At 41.6% G+C, this 15,683-nt stretch overlaps 1 protein-coding gene across 6 annotated transcripts in view; it reads right to left on the reverse strand.

The window, feature by feature from the left end:
* LOC136998542 (uncharacterized) overlaps window positions 1-7,562 on the reverse strand; it is a 236,027-nt gene extending 228,465 nt beyond the window's left edge. For 4 of the 6 annotated variants that reach the window (XR_010889116.1, XR_010889118.1, XR_010889117.1 and 1 more), the window contains exons 1-2: window positions 5,919-7,557; window positions 5,293-5,378 (exon numbers count right to left, since the gene is read on the reverse strand). The gene's annotated coding sequence lies outside the window, so the exon portion shown is untranslated. Of the gene's footprint in view, window positions 1-5,292; window positions 5,379-5,918 lie in introns of all 6 variants that reach the window. The other 2 variants (XR_010889119.1, XM_067351334.1) reach the window with 1 other exon arrangement.
* Window positions 7,563-15,683: the final 8,121 nt, after the last annotated feature.

Genomic DNA, 15,683 nt, shown 5'->3' on the forward strand with positions numbered 1-15,683 from the left:
ACATAAATGTATCGAACCTGCCGTACTATACATAGACAATCAAAGCGCAATAAAATTATCTAGGAACCCCGAGTTCCATCGAAGGTCAAAACATATTGATGTACGACATCAGTTCTTATGCGAAAAACAACGCAATGGCGAAATTGATACCAAGTATGTAAAATCCGCCGAACAAATCGCCGATGCGCTCACAAAGCCTCTATGTTATGAAAAATTTATCGCTCATAGATCTAAAATCCTCACTATTTCTAAGATGTAATAATTTTGCGAAAACGCTCAAGTAGTGGGGGTGTTGAAACATTCTTTTTGACTTTCGCGCCAATTATATTTTCTTTTGGCTTCCGCCGATATCGCATCGGACCCCGCTACGATGCAGGCGCCTCTATTAACGACGTTCACGCCGTATTATTATTATTCTTCTCAGTTCTCATGTTATGTTCACCGGCGCTCTTACGTATACACGTGTTCGCTTGTTCGCGCCTATGTTCCTTTTTTGTACTCTCGTATAATATATACTTTTCATTTGTTAGTGTCATTGCAGTTCATTTTCATTCCCGAATCTTTCGTGTAACATATATTTTCTTAAGGATTTTTTGACAATACAAAGAAAGTATCACGTATATCAAAGAGAATGCATTTCTTGTGTCTAAACAAAATATAAATTCACACAACATTTTGTATTTTCTGATGTAAATGAGTTAAAGAAAATTTCGTAAAAATTTATACATAATATGTAAAAAGTGTGCAAGTGACTCGTGATTCATAGTGTCAGCCTAAACCAAGGAATAAGTCTATGTTGCTCGCAATACGTCTGGACAATCAACGTATCCAGAAGCAAAGGAATTTTGCCCATAAACCACAGACTTTATCACGCTGTTTCCAGAAAAACGATCGCGCACGCTGAATACTGACTTGCCGAAATCAGGCGATATCAAGAGCGGAAAGCTGTCGGGGTGGGTGAAAGAAAGGGGACGAAAAAATCTCAGGACACTTTTCTTCCGATGGCGGGGAAAGCGAGAGGAAACGGAAAGGAAATGCGGAAGGATAGAATGAGACGGAAAGCGCAAATAAAAGGCAGGAAAGGCAGAAAGGAAAAAGAGAGGTCTTTAATCGAAGGCACGTCGAATCGATTGGCAACCGATTGGGGGGGCTGAAAAGAGGAGGAGGACTGCGGAGGCAGAGCACCGGCTCGTCGTCGAAGGGAGATCCGGTTACAGATGGCATAAAACGACTGGCAGCTTTGCATTAGCTTCGGTAATGGCGTACGTGACCGCGAGCTTAATATCCCAAGTCGATCGTGCCCTTCTACCGCCACCCGTTCGCACCATTTCTTCGCACTCTCTTAATCGCTATCACATCCGCGGTCGCGACGATTTAGACACGAATTTATTACCATAGTTATTCTGGACTCTGATGGCCGCTGATGGACGCGGAACATAAAAAGATACGACACACATATTAAAAGATCGATCAATAATTTTACATATTTTTGGAAACAAAGTCGTATTTCAGGAATTTAAATTTTTGCTATATTCTACATTTCTATCTGCACGTACGTCAGAGCGAATTTATAGGAAATCGGCTCAAAATCCACCGCCACCGTATCGATGCGAATGGACATAGCGATGGTCGGCGGTTGGTAGCGGAGGTGGCAGTGTATCGGGCTGTACGCGCGATGCGAATTTATATTCGCGTAAAATTAAATCACATGGGCGAGCGACGGCGATGCGGTCCCGGCCGCGCTCATATGCATAAAGAACCGATATTGTGTAGCCCGGGTCCTATCTACCGTTCTGCAACATTAGCGAACGCCGCGCAATCCAGTTGATTATCTTTTAATTAAATGTTTGCGTTTTATCGGCACGCCCCGACCTCGGAATTGCACGCGGCAGCTGCAACCGGCCGAACCTCCATCGTCGTCGCGGAACAAACCAACCGACCGTCCCCCGAACGCCACCGCCGCCGCCACCACCGCCGCCCATCGCCCGGCGGCCAGGAAGGGATGGCACGACGTGTCACACAGCTAACTCAATTATACTCGGTGGCGAGAGCGAGAGCAGGCCCAGCAGGGTGCGCGGGGAATATTTACACGCGCGCGAACGCGCGCTGAACGCGCTACGCCCGGTCTCGCTCGCGCGCGCATTCGCGTCGTGATTTTAATCGCGACGCAGGAAAACGAGTTTAGCCATTCGGCGAGGCTGATAAATGCTTATCTGAACGCGGCATTTCGATCACCGAGAAGCGCTCTAATTGGTGGATATGAAATATTCGACGTTCGCTGAAGTGATCGCGCGCGAGATTGCAGTATTTAATCGAATATTCACGACGGTAGTTCACGATACGAATCTATAAATAAAGAGCTATCTCTATCCGCAATTGAATAACGCAATAATGTTTAAAGAATTAAAAGACGGTATGCGAAGCAGGTATATTTAAGGATATTACTCTATAAACCGTAAATAAACAGATTTTCAACGCCATAAATTTCACCATATTCCCAAAATCACCGATTACGAGATTCATGGCATGCGTTTTGAAGCGTGCCTTAGACCGATCGTATAAATTTCACGATAAACAGTACGCGGCCGCAGGAAGCCTCCGTACGCGACAATACTATCTATCTTCCGCACAGTCACATTCCGTTCGATCCAGCGAATCCATTGTCTCGCGTACGGGCCATAATAGCATCGCGTAATCTGAACCGCGTCAGGATTTCGCGCAGGCGATCTTCGCATGAGCAACTAGTAACAAGCGGCTGCGTTTCAACCGAGCTACGGCTTCTTCCTCGCTCGACGGTGATATGGAGCGCTCCCGGACGACTCTTGGAGGCGGCGCGACTCGTAAAGTTCGTAAGAAAGACATAAACTTAGTCCGCCGGCATCGTAAACACGTCGTAGGAAGATCGGAATTGATACTTTATGCCCGAACCGCGTGCAATAAACGTACGTGCACGAAAATTTCTCTTGTGCGCATTGTGAAAAGAACGTTCTTTCCCAACAAATGACGAAATATCATATTTTCTACAGTTCTATATTAATGTTTTTTAATGATATATCCATCTGCCATAGCAATTCAATCTAATACTTTTAACATTTAACATTACACGAAATTTCATGAAAATTTTCAATAAAAAGTAAAAATAAATCTCCAGAGTTTTTAATTTAATACGTAAGAATGAAAGTAATGAACCTTGAAGCGAAGTGTATTAACTCGTCGGTTTCGGCACGTTTCACGATCCGATCTCACTTGTTCCACGCGTACGAATAATACAGCGCATCACCATCGCTAATTGATTCAGAAGTTTAATTTAAAAGTCCCTTATGCTAGTAATTAAGCCGTAAAATTAAACTTCAAACGAGAATTTAACGCGTAATATTTTAATATACGTAGCATTATGCGTGAAAATTTTATCTTGAATTCACCTTTTTTTATTTCAAAACTTTGCTTTATTGTACAGCAATATATGATTCTTCCGGCATGATTTATATTGCACAACTGTATATATCGTAATCTAAATAAATAAATGGGCTCATTAATAAATTAATAGTCGGCCGACGAAACAATGTCTTAAACGATCGTCAAAATTAATTTACGACAAAGCAAATTTAGTATGTTCATTAGAGAAGATTCAAAATAGTCGTATCATGAAAATAATTGCGTTATAAAAGCACAGCTTTGTTTCCTAAATGCAAGTGATGATCACGATCATTTTTCTGAATGAGAGAATTCCTTCCGCATGCCGCACATGCTGTGGCAAGAAGGGCGCCTTCTTTTCTACTAGTAACTTCGCGTCATTGGATTCCTATGGGCAGTAATGATTCGATAAATAGCCCGGCAATATTTCTTCTCTATTTTACGAGCTACCATTTCCTTCGAAACGGCCGGATTCTCGGGGGAACCTGAAAACAAGGCGGCTGAATCCGAGACTTTCGCTTTGGGATGCCGCTTGTAATTATCCCGACGCTGGTTTCTTCTTAACGTCTCTTTCTCTCGCGCGCCGCACGTGTTCCCGGATAAAACGTGCCTCAGAGAAGACACTGGTCCCTCTGCTTGCTATCCTGCGTTTCGTAAGGACAACAATGGTTTATTGCAACACGCTGGTTTACGGTTACTTGTACGACCTCATAATGCGAACCATAACAAACGTCACCTCTCAGCTAGATCCGATGACGCACACCAAAAAATTATACATGAAAGAAATTATAGCGCACGAAAAACTATTTGTCAGGCGCAAACATGACTTTAATGTTTTTCAAAACATTAATAATATCAAACAGTTAATCTTATTATTTCGTGAAATTTTTCCCAATTTCTAATGTTAAAAAAAATGAACTTTTTTATTTCTAAACTCATTAAGTACATTTCTACGTTATCGAAACTTGTTACAGAAGCAAACAACATCCGAGCGCAGCTGTCCATCTGAAAGGCATCTTTTAATACGAGGTGCCCGGTGTATCGCGACATTCCCGATTGGACGGCATCTTTTTCGTCTCTTTTCGCCGATAACAAAGTACGTGAGAGAGATGCCTGGATTACTCGTCAAAGAACAGACAGAAGCGAAGCAGAACGACACGATGAAGCCGAGCTTCCCCGATGAATTATTAAACGAGAACCCTCGCTTCTAATGAAGCTATAAAACGACCAGAGAGCCACGGCAAAAGGCACAATGGCAGAAAGCGAAGCGAAACGGAGAAGGAAGAAGCGGTGAGAGAACAAGAACGCAAACGAAAAAAAAATGTCAATGTTCTTGAGCGAAACGGAGCCAAATTAGCATCTCGCGAGAGACTCGCCGATCCGGCGAGAAACGGCGACGCTTCCGCCAAAGAGCGAAGCAAATTATTACAATGACGAATCGCGCGGAACAACGCACTGCCGCTTCATTTACACGTACGATGCAATTCGTTAATGTCAACAGACCCCTTCGCCCGTTCATGCATCGAGCAGTTTCCAGCTACGTTCGCCTAATGACAATGACTCATCGGTCAGTCCGCGTACGTGAGTGTGTAACGTTACTACACTAATTGATGATTTAATCCTTCACAGAAACGCAGAAATTGTACGCGTTACGCCGCAATTGCACTGATATTGCTATCTAGCATATATGTATGTATATTTCGCGCAAATCATACTAATAATATCGTTCGTGTAAAAACGCTTGTTGTATAAAAATTACTTATCAAATTATTAAATATTTTATATTATTTCAGGCAATATAAAGAAATTTTATTTATTATTTCTATCACGCAAGTATAAAACATTTGAAAAATAATAAATAAATGATAAATCACTCACCCTAAAACTGCTCAGCTTGATGCTTCCCGGATCTTCTCCTTCTCTCAGTAGTTTATCGATTCTTCATGGTATTTTCACTTGCGAAACTATAATTAGATCACACGAATAAATAATTATTAAAATATAACCACTACTGGTATTACGATACTAGAAAAGCGCGATTGCACGGAACTATAATACGTTCGATACTCGCAGCATCGAAAACAGTTCACGTCGGCAGAGAAAAAACAAAAAATCTACAATTAATTACGCGACGATTCAGAACAATTTTCCTCGCATCTTGCCTGTCCGAGTGTTCCGTGTAAATTACAGCAAGCAAATAACACGTAGCGGCACGCAAGCAACAGTACACACCGTGACTGGTACATAGGTCACAAAAACAAATAACCATCGCGCCGAGTTTTAGAGCCAGTTCGTAAGGTCGGTGATTTGTTATGTTTTCATTATCTAAGACGCAACGTACGAAAGCTGTTATTTACCCGTTATTACTTTGTTATTATTCGTACAAGTATTATAGTCAAATAATATAAACGGCAGTGAAAATAGCTTTTTATATTACTTTTTAAATTGTAATCACGACAAATATAAAATTATTTGTTACAAATAATTGCCGATTTATTGCTTACATAATTAATTGGCTCCCACAATTCCTCGATATCTCTCCGTTCCCTCAATGTCCTTCGATGTCTCTCGATGCATTTAACCATACTCGCGAATAACACTCCCGAAATACTCTCGAAAACTCATATATTTGTAAACAATTTTTTAGAACAAACGGAGATTCAATGGAATACCGTCGACATCAGTTACCGGTATCAAAAAACACTTGATCGCGATTGTACGAACCAATTAACGTATTGAAATAATCACTCGTAACTTATTCGGCACTCTCGGTACGTGATTATACTCGCGAATAATACAGAATGAACATGTTCATCGATAAATTTTCTCGATCCGGCCGGACGCAATTAATATTAGTTACAATAATCGGAAAACACACTCGATCGTGATGATACGGATCAATTAACGCACTGAAACGATTGCCCGTAGATTCATACTTCCGATGCGAATTGTAACTGTTACGTGAATATTATAAACAAAGCGGGTTAACCTCCTTTATTCGTCGCGGCGATCCATCGATGCTTCGTAATGCTCTTCGGTGTATTTATGATGCACTTAATCATACCCGTGAACGTGAAACGCGCATATTTATGCACGAACTCTTCCGCCAGATAACAATTCAATTAAATATGATCGATATTTGTCACTGGTTGCCGAACAATACATTTGGAGCCGCGACTGCATAGGTTAACTAACCAAAACGGTTGCTCATAAATTCATTCATTATCAATACGCAATCATACTCGCAATTAATACGGAATAAACATACGATAAAAGATTGTTCTTTATACTAGTTAAAAAAATATCTGTGCGTTATAGCTCTCACTCCATATGATAGTATATAAACACGTACCTATATAAATGACACTGTCAGACATGTTGAAATCTTCCAGTTGATCAAACGCGGTCATAATTATATATTCAACCGCCATCGTACGGTGAATGTAGATCTATTATTTTACGTTCGATAATGCAGATCAATTACCTTACTTTTAATAATGCAGATCAATTACCTAACTTTTGATAATACAGTTAGATGTCGCCACGTTATCGGCTTGTCATGACGTAGCATGAGGAAAATAAAAATTTCAAGATACAAATATGGTGCACGAATTGTAGCCCGGATATCACTATAAAACAAATTCGCGTGTCTCGATCAGCCTTTCGTGACGATCTCTCGATGCTTTTCAATACCCTTCTCTTCCTAAATGCTACAAATGCTGGATAATCGCCGCTCATTCGATGGGCGAACGTCGCGAGATACGCGAGACGCGCGAGACATAATGGACTGTTCCGCCAAACGCCGATCCAACGTAATGATAAATTACGAAGGGTAAATTACGATTACCAAAAGACATACTAATTACGATCACGCGAGCTAATTGATATGCTGAAACGATCGCCCGTTGCTAGATTCGACACTACCTACATTCATTTGTACGCGGAGTTTGTTTGAAACGGATAAAAATATGCGAAAATACGGAGCGACTACAATGCGACCACTTACCTAAAAGGTCCCGAGCAAAATGGCCGAGGCGATGAAAAATTTGTATCACGTAACCGCGTTCAACTTCATGCATCTTCTCAAGACGAAAAAGTTTCCTAGCAGCGCGGCATATTTGATTTAACACATTAATGAGAATATAAATATTATTACTAAAAATAAGATTATAGCAAACAAGTAAATAATACGAGTTTAGATTACTTGCTTTGCTGGACTATTTAACTGTTAATAAGAAATAGCAATACAAAAGTCGATAAAATTTTAATGCAGTCTTAATATAACCAAAAATTTATTTTTTAACTCTTTGTATCGTTATTTTTTGCTAACAATTAAATAATCTGTCAAAACAAATGATCTAAACTCGAATTATTTACTTGTTTACTATAATTTAATATTTTCAATGATAATCATATTCTCATTAATGTGTTAAATCAAATGTGCCGCGTTGTTAGAAAATTTGAGAAGGTGCATGAAGTTGAACGCGGTCACGTGATAAAAATTTCTCATCGCCTCAACCATTTTGCCCGAGACCTTTCAGGTAAGTGGTCGCATCGTAGTCTTTCCGTACTTTCGCATATTCTTATCCGTTTCAAACAAACTCCGCGTACAAATGAATGTAGGTAGTGTCGAATCCAGCAACGAACGATCATTTCAGCATATCAATTAGTTCACGTGATCGTAATTAGTATGTCTTTTGGTAATCGTAATCTATCATTACGCGTTTTGGATCGGTGTTTGGCGGAACAGTCCATTATGTCTCGCGCGTCTCGCGTATCTCGCGACGTTCGCCCATCGAATGAGCGGCGGTTATCCAGCATTTGTAGCATTTAGAAAGAGAAGGGTATTGAAAAGGGCATCGAGAGATCGCCACGAAAGGCTGAGCAAAACAATTGAATTTGCTTTATAGCGATATCCGCATTACAATTCATATGCCGTATTTGCATCTTGAAATTTTTATTTTTGTTATGCTACGTTATGACAAGTCGGTAACGTTGCGACATCTAACTACATTATCAAAAGTTAGGTAATTGATCTGCATTATCAAAAGTAAGGTAATTGATCTGCATTATCAAACGTAAAATAAATGATCTACATTCGCCGTACGATGGCGGTTGAATATATAATTATGACCGCGTTTGATCAGCTGGAAGATTGCAACATGTCTGACAGTGTCATTTATATACGTGTTTATGTACTATCATATGAAGTAAGAGCTATAACGTACCGATATTTTTTTAGCTAATATGAAGAACAAACATTCGACATTCGCCCAACGGACAAGTGAGCATCTGAATTGCCATCCAGTATTTGGAGCATTCTAGAAAAGCATTGGAAAGCATCGAGAGCCGCCAAAAAAGACTGATCGAGGTAAGTAAATCCGCTTTATAATACATATTTTTTTTATCTTGATACATTATATCGCACTTCCATAATAAAAGATGAGTGCAAAATATTTCTACATGCCGATAAGCATCTCTGAAATTATATCTGTATATCAAATTGCATTCATATCAGTTATTCAAATAAATTTTATTACAATTTTATTTCATTGTTATTATGACAGTATTTGACTGCATATATTGTTATATAAAATATAATTGAAATGAACACAAAAATAAAATTAAAAATAGCTATATTGTTACATGAAAATAATATTACTCACATAAAACAAATAATCGCGGAATTTGTTTTTAAATGCATTCTCCTGCATTACGCGAAGGTATTATCGTACTTTAACGAGTATCTATGAAATGTATTGAACAAACTAAATGAATTTTCACCGGATATGATTCCGCCGAACTGGAACTTCTATCCAAAGGCAACGTAAATATACGCGGCTATAGATTCACGATGAAATACCACGGAGGCGTTGGGACAGTAAATTCATGTAATTTGATTCGGTCAAGTTAACGAACCGTGTCGCTCGCGCAACATTCGTAGTTCAAGTTAGCCAAACAAAGGGCCATTAAGTATGCTAATGTCCGGGCGGACGAGCCCATGGATGCGTTCACGAGATAAGTGTAAATGTCATAAGTATCGCGAGGACAATGATTTTTCAAAATCAGACATTACGTATGAGATTAGTTTATCATACGCTACTTGACGTTAATTATTTTATTTTTTCTTGGAAAAGTAAAAAATTTATTTTTTACGATATTTGATGAAAGAAAAGAAATGTTTGATGGAATACGCGCGGTATCTAAAAGCAAATCAAACAATTACTATATTATACAATAAATATAAGCAATTGTATCAATAATCGTAGCTTTTTTGCCACATTAACATACTGCATATCCGAAACCGTACTTTAACAATTTGTTTTTTTTTGCAAAAATATTGAATTATTAAACATATTAATAAGATTAACAATGAACAAAAAATATATATACATTGAAATTATATTGAACATTACATTTTAGAATTTATACCTTTTATATTTTACAATGTAAAGGCGATACGACAAATTGTTGTCGCAGTTGAAAATTGTAAACGGTAAAATATTTGCTACAGATAATCTGTAGCACATAATTTATACAAAAATTGAAATATTTTACCGTTTACAATTTTCAACTGCGACAACAATTTGTCGTATCGCAATCCCTTTTTCATCGAAAACGATTATACGATTCGCGCGAGTGGTTGTTAAAGGCTTTCCAGGATTCTGACAAGATATATCGTGTCTAACTATTGTGACAGGCTTAAAAAAAAAAAACGACGCGCGACATTTCTATCGAATTGCGTGCAACTGTGGGTACGATTTGCACGCGTCCACCCGTGAATGATGTTAGCCGCGATATCGCCGAAATCGACAGGCGTACGCGTACACGACTTATCTCGCGAATATCCGTGAACGTCCATCAGCGTAACCCGCGGATACGCGCTCGAGAACGCGCTTATTAACATAAAAGCGGCGTATCTCGCGGTCAGAGCCGCGCACGGCATTAATTCATCCCGCTATTCGCTTTCGCTTACATACTGTATACGCCCGGTATCTACGATCGGGAAACGTCAATCGGACGGAACACGGTAGCGCATCGACTTCTCTATCGTCGAATGTACTTTCTTGGCGGACGTAGGAGCATCCCGAATACGCGCGCCCGTGCATTTCTCAGATATAAATCTTTGATTACCGACAGGAAGGGCAGATATACGCACGCTAACGTCGCCGTACGTATATCTCTACGCGACAGCGTCTCCTTCCACCTTTCCTCTCCTTGGTTGCTTGGATTCTTTGAAGAACCGGCGCACTGCGATACGTTCCACGCTATGATAATGCGATTCAACTACTTGATCTTTGCCATCGGCCACCGTGGGCCCGACTTTCTACATGCCTGAGTCATTATCGATTTCAAATCACCGCGACATTAAATGCAACACGGATTCTTCCGCGCCCTACGGGAAGGAATAATGTTAATTTTTCCGGGACTCCCCCTCGCTCGTTTCTCTTTTACTCTTTTCACGAGCTTAGATCGCCCCTAGGCGTTGCAACTAAGGGTATTTCAATTGTTCGTCATTATCCTGCAGAATAATTCATTTCTCCTGGCATTGACATGACGAGAAATTATGTGCTGAAACGAAATAACGCACGCTACAAGTTACAAGAGACGGAAATGAATCTTGAGATATCTCGGAAAATCACGGATATCACGGGAAATTATCGTCTATTTGTATTGCGAACTATCCGAGTGAGAGGTCATTGTCCTGATACGCAGCAGTGGCGGCGACAATTGATCCGTGGGGAAAATTGCTTTAAGCAAATTCGCCGGCGAACTTGGCGAACAGACGGCTTATTGCGATGCGAAGAACCGCGGCGAATTAATTTCGAGGAACTTGTTAGACCCGTCGTCGCACGCGTTACCGAGCAACCGCCGCGAATTTAATTATGCGACGCACGTAAGCGAGGAAACTTTGCTGCCGTATTTTATAATTATCTTACAATTATAGCTATCTCTTGTAATCTCTCACTTCTTTTCGATTTAAATCGGGAACTTGAGACCGCGCTAAATTCGCGTAAGTATACGCGAACTACCCTATATTACGATTATTCGTTTTTTTATTATCTCAACCGCAGACGTTAAAGTGCGCGACACGGGAGTCGACTTTGTCATTTTGTTAATCGCCGCTGGCAGTGTCATTGCGAAAAGTTTCGCCGTTTGTCCAGCTTGGTAAACGCAGCCAAGAAAATCTGCACTTTTCCAAACGACCCTACTTTCTCGTCGTTCCCTCTGAGAGAGCGGACCGTCGCTCTTCGTAACGAAGAAACTAGATTTACTCCTGCAACCGGTAACTTTATACGGCGCGCTCTTCTCGTGGAGCTCCCTCCGTGCCTCCGCCCTTCAAATTACGATACTCTCGATTGATTCGATTCGACTCGCAATTCGACGCCGCACGCTTTTACACGCGGCCGTACTTTACGCAACTATCGTCACGTTCTCTCGATTACCGATGAAGAAGAGCCCACTACATGATTGAGAGACGTAACCACCCTCGGCGTGACTCATTCTTCATTTCGCGGACTCATCCCTTGAGTCAACGGTCTTGTCGCCGTTGTCGTGGTCCTTGATATTTCCACGAGGCACGTAGAATTCGCTAAACACTCGAAAATTCTTCTTTAATAAAAATTCAACGTTTACAGTTTTTAACACCATTGCATAAAGATGAGAAACGTATAGTGAAATGTACGACAATATAGTCTCTGGCAGGAAACGGCAAAAAGTTTTGAAATCGCCGGCACCGCAGCGCCGGAGCAGTTCATCAAAACGAGATAAAGTATTCGCTCCAAGTTCACAAGATGTTTATCCTGCGCTTCTTATTTTTCTTAGCAACCCCGTTCCGCGTTCCCGTTCTTCCGCCGGCGCGGCGGAAGCGCGTATAGCGCAACGCAAACGAGTCGACTTTCCTTGCGAGAGAACTCGCGAAAAAGTGGAGGAAGAGCGATGTATGCAAAGTGGCGCGGCCGACCTTGAAGGAAACCGAAGTTGAACGATAAATTTTCATGCGACGCCGGCAGAGTCACGACGAGTCGCGGGGGTCAAAGGGGACCGCCCTGGTGTAACTTTCGAGCACGTTGATTATAATTGTGATTTATGCCGGGGACTTCGCTCCCATTTTCTCTCTCTCTCTCTTTCTCTCTCTCTCTCTCTCTCTCTCTCTCTCTCCCCCACCTGACTTTCTCTCTCCGTCTTTCTCTTTTGTTCATATTCTGGTGTTCCGGAGCATGCTCGCTTCTTCTCATCCTCTTCATACCTCTCCTCTGCTCTTCTGCTTCTTCTGGCTCTTCGCTACTGTATCAGCAGGGGGTTGCAGACGACGCCCGATGATAGAACACGCATTAGGGTGTTATTACGGGTCGGCGTATTGCCGAAGTTCAAGGAGTGCGCGTCGGGCGCTAAGGGCTTGACATGCTTCAAGAGGAAGATAGAATGGTCCCTCAAGCCCGCGAAGTCAAAGTAGTTACTGTATCGTCCGGTAACGATCCGCGCACAATGCCGGTTGAACAAGACTTAACTTTGCATAAATTTGCATAGAGCTGAGATTCAGGTAGCCCTCGCCATTTAATAATAGAACTGTACGTGTTGACTGGATATATGAGATTTCTCTAAACACTGCGCACTGTAATTTTCCCGAACAATGCATTTTAACAGAAGCAACAGAATATAAAATCAGCTAGAATTAATAGCGGGACTCCTTTCGAAGCAACAGGGAGCTGTAGACCGACCGTATTTTCAATTTCAAGCTATGGAGATGTTTCGCATTTGAATTTCTATTTTTCGCCGCGGCTCTGCAAGGCATTTTCCATGCATAACAACCATTTCGTTGTCCTTGAACTACAACAACAGAGTGTGGTCCTCCAGATTTTCCAATTTAGAACTACATGAACTACGTGCCACGTATAAATTGCGGAACACGCGCGCGAAGAATTCTTCGAGTATTTCTCAATTGAAATAGTTTCAAGAGTCACGAAGATATCGTGTGAAGCAAAAAGATTTCACACTATTATTATTCTTTGAGTTTCACAATCCTTCTCATATTATATAAATGATTATATGAATTATATGAACGATTATATGAAGTAAAAAAATATGTGTATTCAAAATTTAACGACGATATTTATATAACTTTATACATAATATTTTAATTAGAATTCTTAGATATGTTATTGTTCTTGTAACTCAACCAAAGAATGTTAGCTGGAAAAATCGTATAACAAGCGTATCACAATCGCTAGGATTCTCGCATATCACTGGACATCGCTTTTTCCACGAACCGTAACGAATGCCTGTCTTCATGTTTATTTAATCAAGATTCTCCGACAAATGTCACTGTATTTCCCCCTGATCTCGCCAGTGTCACAAGTTGATGTCCCTTCACGGTTTCGCATCCATTAGATTTCGGGGGGGAAGAGTATATACTATCCCTATTCTCTTTTATCAGTAATGTACGGGAAAGGGAAACTGTCGAATTTCTGCAAAAGTTATTCTGACTTTGTAAGCGTTTTTTTTTTTAATGTTCTATAGCTCATGCATGCAACAAACTACTCAATCATCGACACGACGAACGGACGATACAATTCCCGTGCAATGTGTACGGCGCAGTCGCGTTTGAAAGGACCAGTTAATGACGCGCACTAATTGCTTCGCGGCACGTCATTATGTGGCAAGGTATTTGGCGTTTCTAAGGTAACGGCATCGCGCTCGCGAGGGTCCGAACGAACAAATATACGTTCCTGCGTTTCATCCGTTCGGCAAACGTCAACCCCTCGGACCGCGCTGTCTGTCACTGCAGACATCGGGGGTGCCAGACAACGAGCCGCGGAGTTGCGTGTAGGTGCGAGCGAGAGGGAAGAACAACGGGGAGAACGACCGGGGATCAGTGGAGAAGAGCCTAGGATGTAGGTATTGTCTGCAGGAAATGTGGGACGAGGGTTGCGCAACGCGCGCGCGCGTACGCGAGAGGGATGCGAGAGGAACGAGCTCCCGAGCTGATAATCCCGAGAAAGAACGGCTTAGCGGCTAAGTTGTCGGGCTTATCTTGCGCTTTTTGCTCGCGGATGGAAGCGACGCAGCGATGTTAGACACCGCCGACATTCTTTCTCTCGCTTTTTCGAGAAATGCGCGCGCGTTTACGAGCGTGCATTCGCATTGAACGTTAGGAAATTATTAGATCACCCGCGCGGTGCTCGGCGCGAAAAAGTTCGCGATAAGAAGTTTCACAACGGGCCGCGCGCTGGTCGTTACAGTCACGCGTTACATCCACTCGCAATATTAATAATTACGCGGAACTGGGTATGGTTTCCGTTGAAGAAATCCAACGCGAGATTGTACTTCTTTTATATCCTCGGGGGTTGCGAGGAAACTTTCCTCGTTTAGCCCTCCAATTTGTGTTGATAAACTCTCGCGTGATGCAGTTACTCCCTTTCGCTCTCTTTGCCCCGAATACACTTCTCTAATCAAATCATTCCCCTTTTCATCTAATACGCGAATGGAATAAGTGTCTTCGTCTTGACAGTCGACTGCGCGTGAGCTCATTCCGTCTCGGATATTCTAATCCGACAAGATACACAAAGCGGTATCAGAATCTCGCAGATAAAACGATAAAAAACTAAAAAAATCGTATTTGCTATAAAACTTATGCGCATATGTATATAAAATATCTAGTGTGCTTAAGAGGAGCGGTATATTTTTTTCATTACCGTTTATAGCGCGAAAGAATATTTTACTCGATCTATATTATCCCGCGCGAGATCAAATACTCTCCCAATGACATGTTCCTTCAAATAACCGTAGTATACCATTATATCGAGTACACAATGTCTCTGCAGTCAAGGCTCTCATCCAATATTGCCTTTATACCCAGAATATTGTCCCAATGTGGAATTTCATATCCCTTACGCGAGATTCTGAAAGGTCGCGGCCCAAAATACTGAAGGCACGAAGAGACAAATCGCCAAATGTCGGGTCTTTTTTTCCGCGATTGGATCTTGCCGCGCATTATTGCTCTGCCGATAGTTGGCGCGTCGCTTCGGAAAAAGCCAGCGAAAAAGAGGCATCAATGAGAAATATCCTGGCGGCGACTACGGAGAGGAGCGTCGCGCGGCAACGAGTCTCGGCTTGCATTTTTCAACGTCGAAACTTCTTCCTCGCCGTCGGTCCCGCGGGACGCTAAACGTGAGAATCGGAAAGAAAGTCGCGGAAAAAAACTTCGTCCCTCGGCGTCCCCAGATGGACGTTTACAAAGATCTCAAATCAAAAGTCTAAAACACCTC

The sequence above is a fragment of the Linepithema humile genome, chromosome 3 (genome assembly GCF_040581485.1).
Source record: "Linepithema humile isolate Giens D197 chromosome 3, Lhum_UNIL_v1.0, whole genome shotgun sequence".
NCBI lineage: Eukaryota > Metazoa > Arthropoda > Insecta > Hymenoptera > Formicidae > Linepithema > Linepithema humile.